Raw genomic sequence first — 7,560 nt, 5'->3', positions numbered from 1 at the left:
ATACATATATTATTGTACTTAATTAACATTATGCCTGTTTCTAATATGCAACTTTATCTCTTTTCCAGAACTTCGACTCTGAGACACGAATTCGACAGCAACAGTAAGTCTCACAGTAATTTTAGTTGTATTTTTGTCGTTGTTGTTGCTATAGTATGTACATAGCAACAACAACAATGACGATAAAGAGGATAATCATATTAAGGATGACTTTTGAATGAAATAACTACGAAAAGCGTTACTCTTATCATGTTACTAATACTATTGATGGTTATGATGATACTAATAACAGTAACTATTATCATATTTCATTAATATTTGTTTCGTTGTTATTTTAATTGGTTTAATTGCTATTGATTTATATTTTAGGCGATATCACGTGCTATGATAGTCTATCAAACCATAAGTAGAGAGGGAGAGAGAGAGGGCGGGGGGAGGAGGGAGGGGTAGAAGAGAAAGAGAGAGAGAGGGAGAGACAGATGAAGATGATGAGAAAAGAGAAGGAGAAATAAAGAAAGAGAGAGAATAATAGAGAGATTCAGAGACACGGATAAAGAAGGAACGAGAGAGAGAGAGAGAGAGAGAGAGAGAGAGAGAGAGAGAGAGAGAGGGGAGGGAGGGAAGAGAGAGAGAGAGAGAGAGAGAGAGAGAGAGAGAGAGAGAGGGAGAGAGAGAGAAAGAAAGAGGTAGAGAGAGAGAGAGAGAGAGAGAGAGGGAGAGAGACAGATAAAGAGACAGAGAGAGAGAGAGAGAAGCCCCTCCGCCTGTTTCCTTGCTCCGACGGCGAAGGAAGGGCGGCTGACAGCGCGTAATTGAGGCGGAGGGCAATTCCGCCTCGAAATGGCTTCGTGATTGCGCGCTCTCCTGGGTATTCGATCGTGCGTCTCTCTCTCTCTCTCGCTCTCCGCTCATCTTCCGCTCCGCTCTCTCTCTCTCCTCTCTCTCGCTCTCTCTTCTCTCTTCAATCTCCTCTCTCTCTCTAATCACTACATCCATCTCTCTACTCTTCTCTCCTCATTCTCTCCCTCTCTCTAATCATCATCTCTCCACTCCTCCTTTCCCCTCTCTCTCTCTCTCGCTCTCTCTCTCCTTCTCCCTCTCTCTCTCTCTCTCGCTCTCTCCTCCTCTCATCTCTCCTCTCTCATCTCCTGCTCTTACCTCCTCTTCCGTCCGTCTCTCTTCTCTCTCTCTAGTTTCTCACCTCTCTCTCTACATTTTCTCTCTCGGCGATGGTCTCCTCTCCTTCTCTCCTCTCTCTTTCTCTCACCTCGTCTCTCATCGCTCTATCCTCTTACTTCTCTCCTCTCTCTCTCGCTGCTCTGTCTCATCTCTCAGCTCTCTCTCTCTCCCATCCTCCCTCTCTTATCCTCTATTCTCTCCTCATCCTACCTCTCCTGGTCTCGCCCGGCTCTGGGGGGGGGGGGTCTCCTCTCTTGCTTTCTCTCTAGCTCTCTCAGCTCACGCATCGCTCTCACTTCGCTCTCTCGGCTCTCTCGCTCTCTCTCTCTCTCCTCGCTCGGTCCCTCTCTTGCTCTCTCGATCGCGCTCTCTCGTCCTTCTCTCTCTCTCTCTCTGTCTGCCTGTCACTCTCTTCAGCGCTCTGCGTCATCTATCCTTCTCTCATCGTAACTCCCTCTCTTCTCGGAGCTCTCTCCATCTCTCCCTTCTCTTCTCATTCTCTCTCTCTCTTCGGCTCTCGTCGTCTCTCTCTCTCTCTCGGCTCATCTCGCTCGATGCTCACAGGGGCCTTCTCTCTTCACCAGCCTCTCTATCTTGCGTCACTCTCTCCATCGGATCTCCCTCTCATCGAGCCGGGGTGGCTCTCCTCTCTCCGTCTCTCTTCCGTCTGCTCACACCATACCTCTCAGCTCGTCCCGTCCTCTCCGGTCTCCCTACATCTCTCTCGCTCCTCCTCGGGGCTCTCTCCTCTCATTCATCACTCTCTCTCTGACCTCTCTCCATCCTCTCCTCCATCTGCTCATGCGGGGGGGGTCTCCTATTCTCTCTCCATCTCATAGGCCCTAATTTCCTAATTTCTTCTGCTCGTTCTCTCCTCTCTCTCCCCTCTCGGCGGAGCTTAGTTTCTCCTCCTTCTCTTTGCCTCCTCGTCTCTCTCTCTCGGAGGCTCACTACCCTCTCGGCGCACGGGGAGCCTCCTCTTCTCCGGGCTCGTCTCCTCTCTCAGCTCTCACTCCCTTCCTCCTCTCATCTCCTCTCTCTCTCTTTCCCAATCTCCTCTCGGACTCTCCATCCTTATCTCTCTCGCTCCTCGAACCTTCTCTCTCGGATCACCTCTTCTCTCTTCTCTCTCTCCTCTCTCTTTTGCAGCTGATCCTCCTCTGCTATCATCTCTCCTCTCTTTTACTCGCTTCGTCGTCTCTCTCTGAGGGTGGGCGTCGAGCGGGGCTGTCTGTCTCTGCGTCTCTCTTCTCACCTTCTCACTACGTTCTCTCCTCTCCTCCATCTCCAGCTTCTCTCATCTCCTCGAGCTTCTCTCTCTCTCTCTTTCTCACTTTCAATCTCTCTCGCTTCCTCTCATTCTTTACCTCTCTCTCTCATTATTTATCTCTCTCTCTCTCACTCCATTTATCTCTTTCATTCTCTCCCCCTTCCTCTCATTATTTATCTCTCTCTCTCTCCCTTCATCTCTCTCTTTCATTCCCTCCCTCTTTGTCTCCCTCCCTCCCTCCTTCCCTCTCCTCTCCCTTTCTTTCCCCCCTCTCTCGGTGGGTTGTGTTTGTGCGGTAGTGCGCCTCCTTTGTCCGCCCTCCTCCTTCGCGTTTATACACCGTTACCCTATACCCACATTTAACCGCCCCCACGTCTCCCTCTTCCCGGAGGCCTTTTCCCTCCCCTCCTCTTCTCCCTCATGCGAGCCTTCCAGGAATGTCCGCAGCTGATCACTGCCATCTATGCGTATCTCATCTCTCTCGCCCTCCCTCTCTCTCTCTCCACATAGCTCTATCTACTATCTAAGTCCTATCACAGGCTCGTCGTCACTTTCATTCCTCCATTCTCACCCAATTCTTCCTCTCATTTCTTTACCCTCAGCTATCCATTATTTTATGCTATAATAATCTCTCTCACTCCTTTCAGTCATCTCTCTTTCCATTTCTCCTCTTCACCACCTCGCTCCGCTCGTCGACGTCTTCTCTCATCCTTCATCTCGGTCTTTACATCTCCATATCTCTCCACCGACTCGGGCCTCTCGCCTATGCTCAATCATTCTTATCCTCCCCTCACGACCTCCTGTCCCTATGCTCGTTATCCCGCTCACCTATAATATCTCCATTTTGCAAACACTTTCGTTCTTGAGTGCTATTCCCTCTCCCCTCCTTCATTTTGCCCCAGAGCCGCGCGTGTTTGCCAGGGTTCTCCAAGATACATCCGTAAATAAATTCTCTTCTCCCTCTCAATAATAAAATTAATGAAATACTTCCATTACTCCGATGGATCTATCATATAATTGATCTATATCGTCCCTCCTTCTCTACCCCATTGTGCTTTTCAATCTGTCGCCTGCCCTCGTCCCTCCAATTTAAATATGCTCGTGGGCCTCTGTCGTCGGCTCTCTCGCCCTCCTCCCCCGTTGCCCTTTCGGGGTCTAACCCAAATTTAACTCCGTTTCCCTGCCTTCACTAGTTTCTCATCTTGTGCTCTTCTCTCTTTGCTCTCTCTCAACCCCTCCCTCGGGGGCCATTGACTCCTTCTCCCTCCCTCATCTGCTTCTCCTCTCTCTCTCTTCTCACCTCTCTCTCCGCTCTTTCGCCCTCTCAACACCCACCTTCCCTCCCTCCCTCTTCATCTCTTCTCTCTCTCATCCTTCCCTTCTCCCACCCACCCTTCCTATTCTCCCCTCTCTCTTCACCGTCTCTCTCTCTCTCTCTCTCGTCACCGCTCCCCTCTCTATCCTCGTCTCTTTCCTCTCATCTCCCTCTCTCCACTCTCCTCCTCCTCTGTCATCTTCTCATCCTCTCATCTTCCTCTCCTCTCCTCTCTCTCTCTCTTTCTCTCCTCCTCGCCACAAAACCCAACCCTCCCCTCCCCCTCCCAACACCTTCCCTTCTTCATCTCTCCTTCTTCTCCCTTCTCTCTCTCCTTCTCCTTCTCCTGCTTCTCCTCCCTCCCTACTTTGTTTCTCTCTCTCCCTCTTTCTCTCTCTCTCTCTCAATAAACATGCTTCTCTCAACGGAAAAAAAAAATCAAGAGGTTTTCTTCTCAGATAAAAATCACACGAGGCTTTTGTTTCTTCTGATTTATGGCCCGCGCTGCTCTGTTCACGAATTTTGTTTTTAATCCATTCTGGGGCTATCAGTATTGTCTTTTTTCTCTCTTGTTTAATCTTTATTATGATATTCGCCATGTGTGATGTAAGGAGTCTCCTCGTTGGTTGAGGATTAGTTATGTAATTACTATATTTGGTTAGGTTATTGTGTGTTATGGCTTGGTCTTAATGTATAAAAGTGGATTTCGATGATGATGATGATGTGATCACAAGAAAAAAAATTGTGTAATTCCTTCTCTATATCTGCTCAATTTACTACGCGAGAATAAGTCAAAATTCCAATATGATATTCTTGAGAGATTGAGAGAGAGAGAGAGAGAGAGAGAGAGAGAGAGAGTTTAAAAAAAAAAATCAACTATAAAATTCAAATTACTCGCTTGGTATTAGTTCATGAATATGTAATTTCCAATAAAGTTTCAAAATCATGTTTTCGAAGACTTGCCAGAATATCTCCTTTGCTTTATGACGGCGTTTTATCGTTTGTTTTCTTTTCATAAGTTCCTCATCTCTTAATGGAATCGATCGTCTCTCGCTGTACGTTCATTTAATCTGATAATTATTACCTGTCGGTTGCCTTCATTACGTCGTTCAATATCTAAGTTAATGAAAAACACTCGACCGTCGATATAACTCGGGAATTAATATTGACTTTCCTTGCCAACTGATTTCTCTCTCTCTCTCTCTCTCTCCTACTCCCCCACCCCCTCCCGACATCATCCACACGTCCTCCCCTCTCAGTCTCTCCCTCTCACTACTCTCTTACTCTCTCTCTCCTTCCATCCTTCTCACCTCCGATCTCTCTCTCTCTTCTCTTCCCTTCCGCTCACTACACCACTCTCTCTTTCCTTCCTCTCTACACTCACCTACCCCCAATCTTCCTCCATCCTCTCTCCACTCCTCCCTCGTCGCCTCATCTCCATCCCCCCTTCCTCGTCTCTTCTCTCTTTCCGACCCTCTCGTCATCACCCTCACCTCCCCCGGTCCGAGTCGGTCTCCTAACGAAGCGGCGCTCGTGCTAGCTTGCGTTCTCTGTCGGGGTCTGGCTGCTTTCTCGTGCTTTCCCCGCTCTCTTCTGATCTGGGCGCGGCGTCCCTTGTCCGTTCTCTCCGTCCGGTCTCTCGGTCGCCGCCGTGGTTCATTCTCCGGCTTCGTCTCCCACGTCTCGGTGGGGTCGGTCGGCGCGTCCTCTCGTCGCGTCTCGTCGTCTCGGTCGTCGGGGCTCACGTCTCCCTCTCGTGCGTTGCGTGCCGTCTCCTCTGCCGCTCTCTCCTCCTCTCTCCTGCTCTCTAATAAAAACTCGTTCCGGTGGCGACCCACGCATTGCTCGGGGGGGGGGGGGTCGTCGGGTCTGCGCGGCGTCGGGGGGTCCTCTCGGTGCTCTCGGTCGTCCTGCTCTCTCGTCTCTCGCTATCCTTCCTCGTGTCTGGGGCTCTCGGGTGGTCATCGTCTCTCACGTCGGTGCCGTGCGGCGCTCCTTGAAGGAGGAAGGCGGTCCCTGGCACTCTCTCTGCATCCTCTCTCGTCCCTTCTTATATAAATTTAAGACGTCCCTGAAAAACGAAAAGGAGGAGTTATAACCGGGCGCCGAATCGGGAAAGCAGCAGGGGGGCGGCAAAACCAATGTTTTTCGATCGATGTCCAGATTAGGGTTTTCCCCACGCCCATTTTTTCCCCATCCGGACGGTGTTTCTGCAGCCGAGGAGTGCCAGATCTCTATGGTCCCGGTAGGGTGATCGGTCTCTTTTTTCTTCTTCTTCTTCTTCTTCTTTTTTTTACTTTTTCTTTCCTTCCTTAGACGCGATTAGAATCCTTCTAACTTCCTGTCTCGGCCGTAATATAGGAAAAAGGATTCTTGATTACCTGTCAGGGAATATTTTTGACTTCCTTCCTACAGATTGTCGCTACAGGAAAAAATTGTCACCCTCGTGCAACTGCGCGTGTCCCTAAAGCGGGCCTTCTAATAAATTCCCCTCATGGGGCGTGAGCCCTGTCGTAAAATTACCCGGGGTCCGCTCCGCGAGCGGGTCCCTTCCTTTCTTCCTTCTCGCTTCCTGCGTCAGCCTACCATCAGAGAGGGAAACGGGGAAATAAACTGTCTTTCCCCCTTGGTCGCCTGCCTTCTCGGCCCTTTCTGGGTCCTTCGCCTAGACGCCCACAAAGGGGGGGGGACGCCGCGGTGACGGGGAACGCCCACACTTTCGTAAGATTCGCTCCCTACAGGATGAAAGAGCGCCCCCCAAAAGATACCCCCACCCCAGGCGCTCCTGAGACGAGACGTAACTCGAGTGGATATATGGTTGCCAAAAACCAAACCCGCACCCCGGTGCGTGTTAGTGCTATCGGGAGGACGCGAGAAGGTAGCGCCGTCTCGTTCGAGACAAGGCCGATAGAGCCGAGACGGGGAGACGGAACACAACCCGAACAGCACGGGCGGACTGGGCGAAGGACAGAGCAGACGCTGACGGGGTGGCGTGGCACGGACGGGGGACGGACGAGTGGGCAGAGAACAGAAACTCAAGGAACCAGAGGAGATATGGATAAAAAAAAAAAAAAATAGAGGAATGAGAGAAGAGTAAGAAGGAGAGGAGAGAGAGGACAGGAGGGAACGAGAAAGGGACCAGAGAGCTGGACAAGGGACAGACAAACAGACCCCATAACAACATGGACAGACCGCGAACGGTACGACGGCGGGCGCGCGGGGAAGAAAAGCATCGCCCGGGCTCTGTCTCTGCAATCAACGCCATGGAAAATGAAGGGGATGTAAGGCAATGGCGGAAAAACGGGTTTGGGATCCGGGTGACGTCCGTCTGTTCGCTTGCTCCGTGGACGTGATTCCGTGCGCGGGATGCTGGTTGAGGCCGACGTGATGAGGAGGGGAGGAGGAAGAGGAGGAGGAAGAAGAGGGGGAAGAGGTAGGAGAGGAAGAAGGGGAAGAAGGTAGAGAAGAAGTAGTAAGAGGGAGAAGGAGGAGGAAGAGGAAGAAGGTAGAGAAGAAGTAGCAAGAGTGAGAAAAAGAAGAGGAAGAAGAAGAAGAAGGAAGGAAAGAGAAGGTGAAGAGGGGAGGAGGAAGATAAAGAAGAGAGGAAAGAGGAGGAGGGAGGGCGGGAAGAGGAAGAAGAAGTTATTAGGCGAAGAGGGAGAAGGAGAAGGAGGGAGAGGTTAGAGAGAGGACAGAAGAAGGAAAGTGGGAACGGAAATAAGGTAGAAGAGGTGAAAAAGAAAGAGAAAGAAAGAGAAAGGAAAAGAAAGAGAAAAAGAAAAGGAGAAGAAGAACA

The 7,560-nt window shown here is 50.4% G+C and overlaps 1 long non-coding RNA gene across 1 annotated transcript in view; it reads left to right on the top strand.

The window, feature by feature from the left end:
* LOC147472216 (uncharacterized) overlaps window positions 1–490 on the top strand; it is a 133,407-nt gene extending 132,917 nt beyond the window's left edge. Inside the window, exon 4 of the long non-coding RNA XR_015191785.1 lies at window positions 69–490. This is a non-coding gene — a long non-coding RNA (uncharacterized LOC147472216). The remainder of the gene's footprint in view (window positions 1–68) is intronic.
* The last annotated feature ends 7,070 nt before the right edge of the window (window positions 491–7,560 follow it).

This window comes from Penaeus japonicus, unplaced genomic scaffold (assembly GCF_977035675.1).
Source record: "Penaeus japonicus unplaced genomic scaffold, GWHDUDI00000001_assembly GWHDUDI00000002, whole genome shotgun sequence".
NCBI classification, from domain to species: domain Eukaryota; kingdom Metazoa; phylum Arthropoda; class Malacostraca; order Decapoda; family Penaeidae; genus Penaeus; species Penaeus japonicus.
This window is presented reverse-complemented; position numbering and strand designations above follow the sequence as displayed.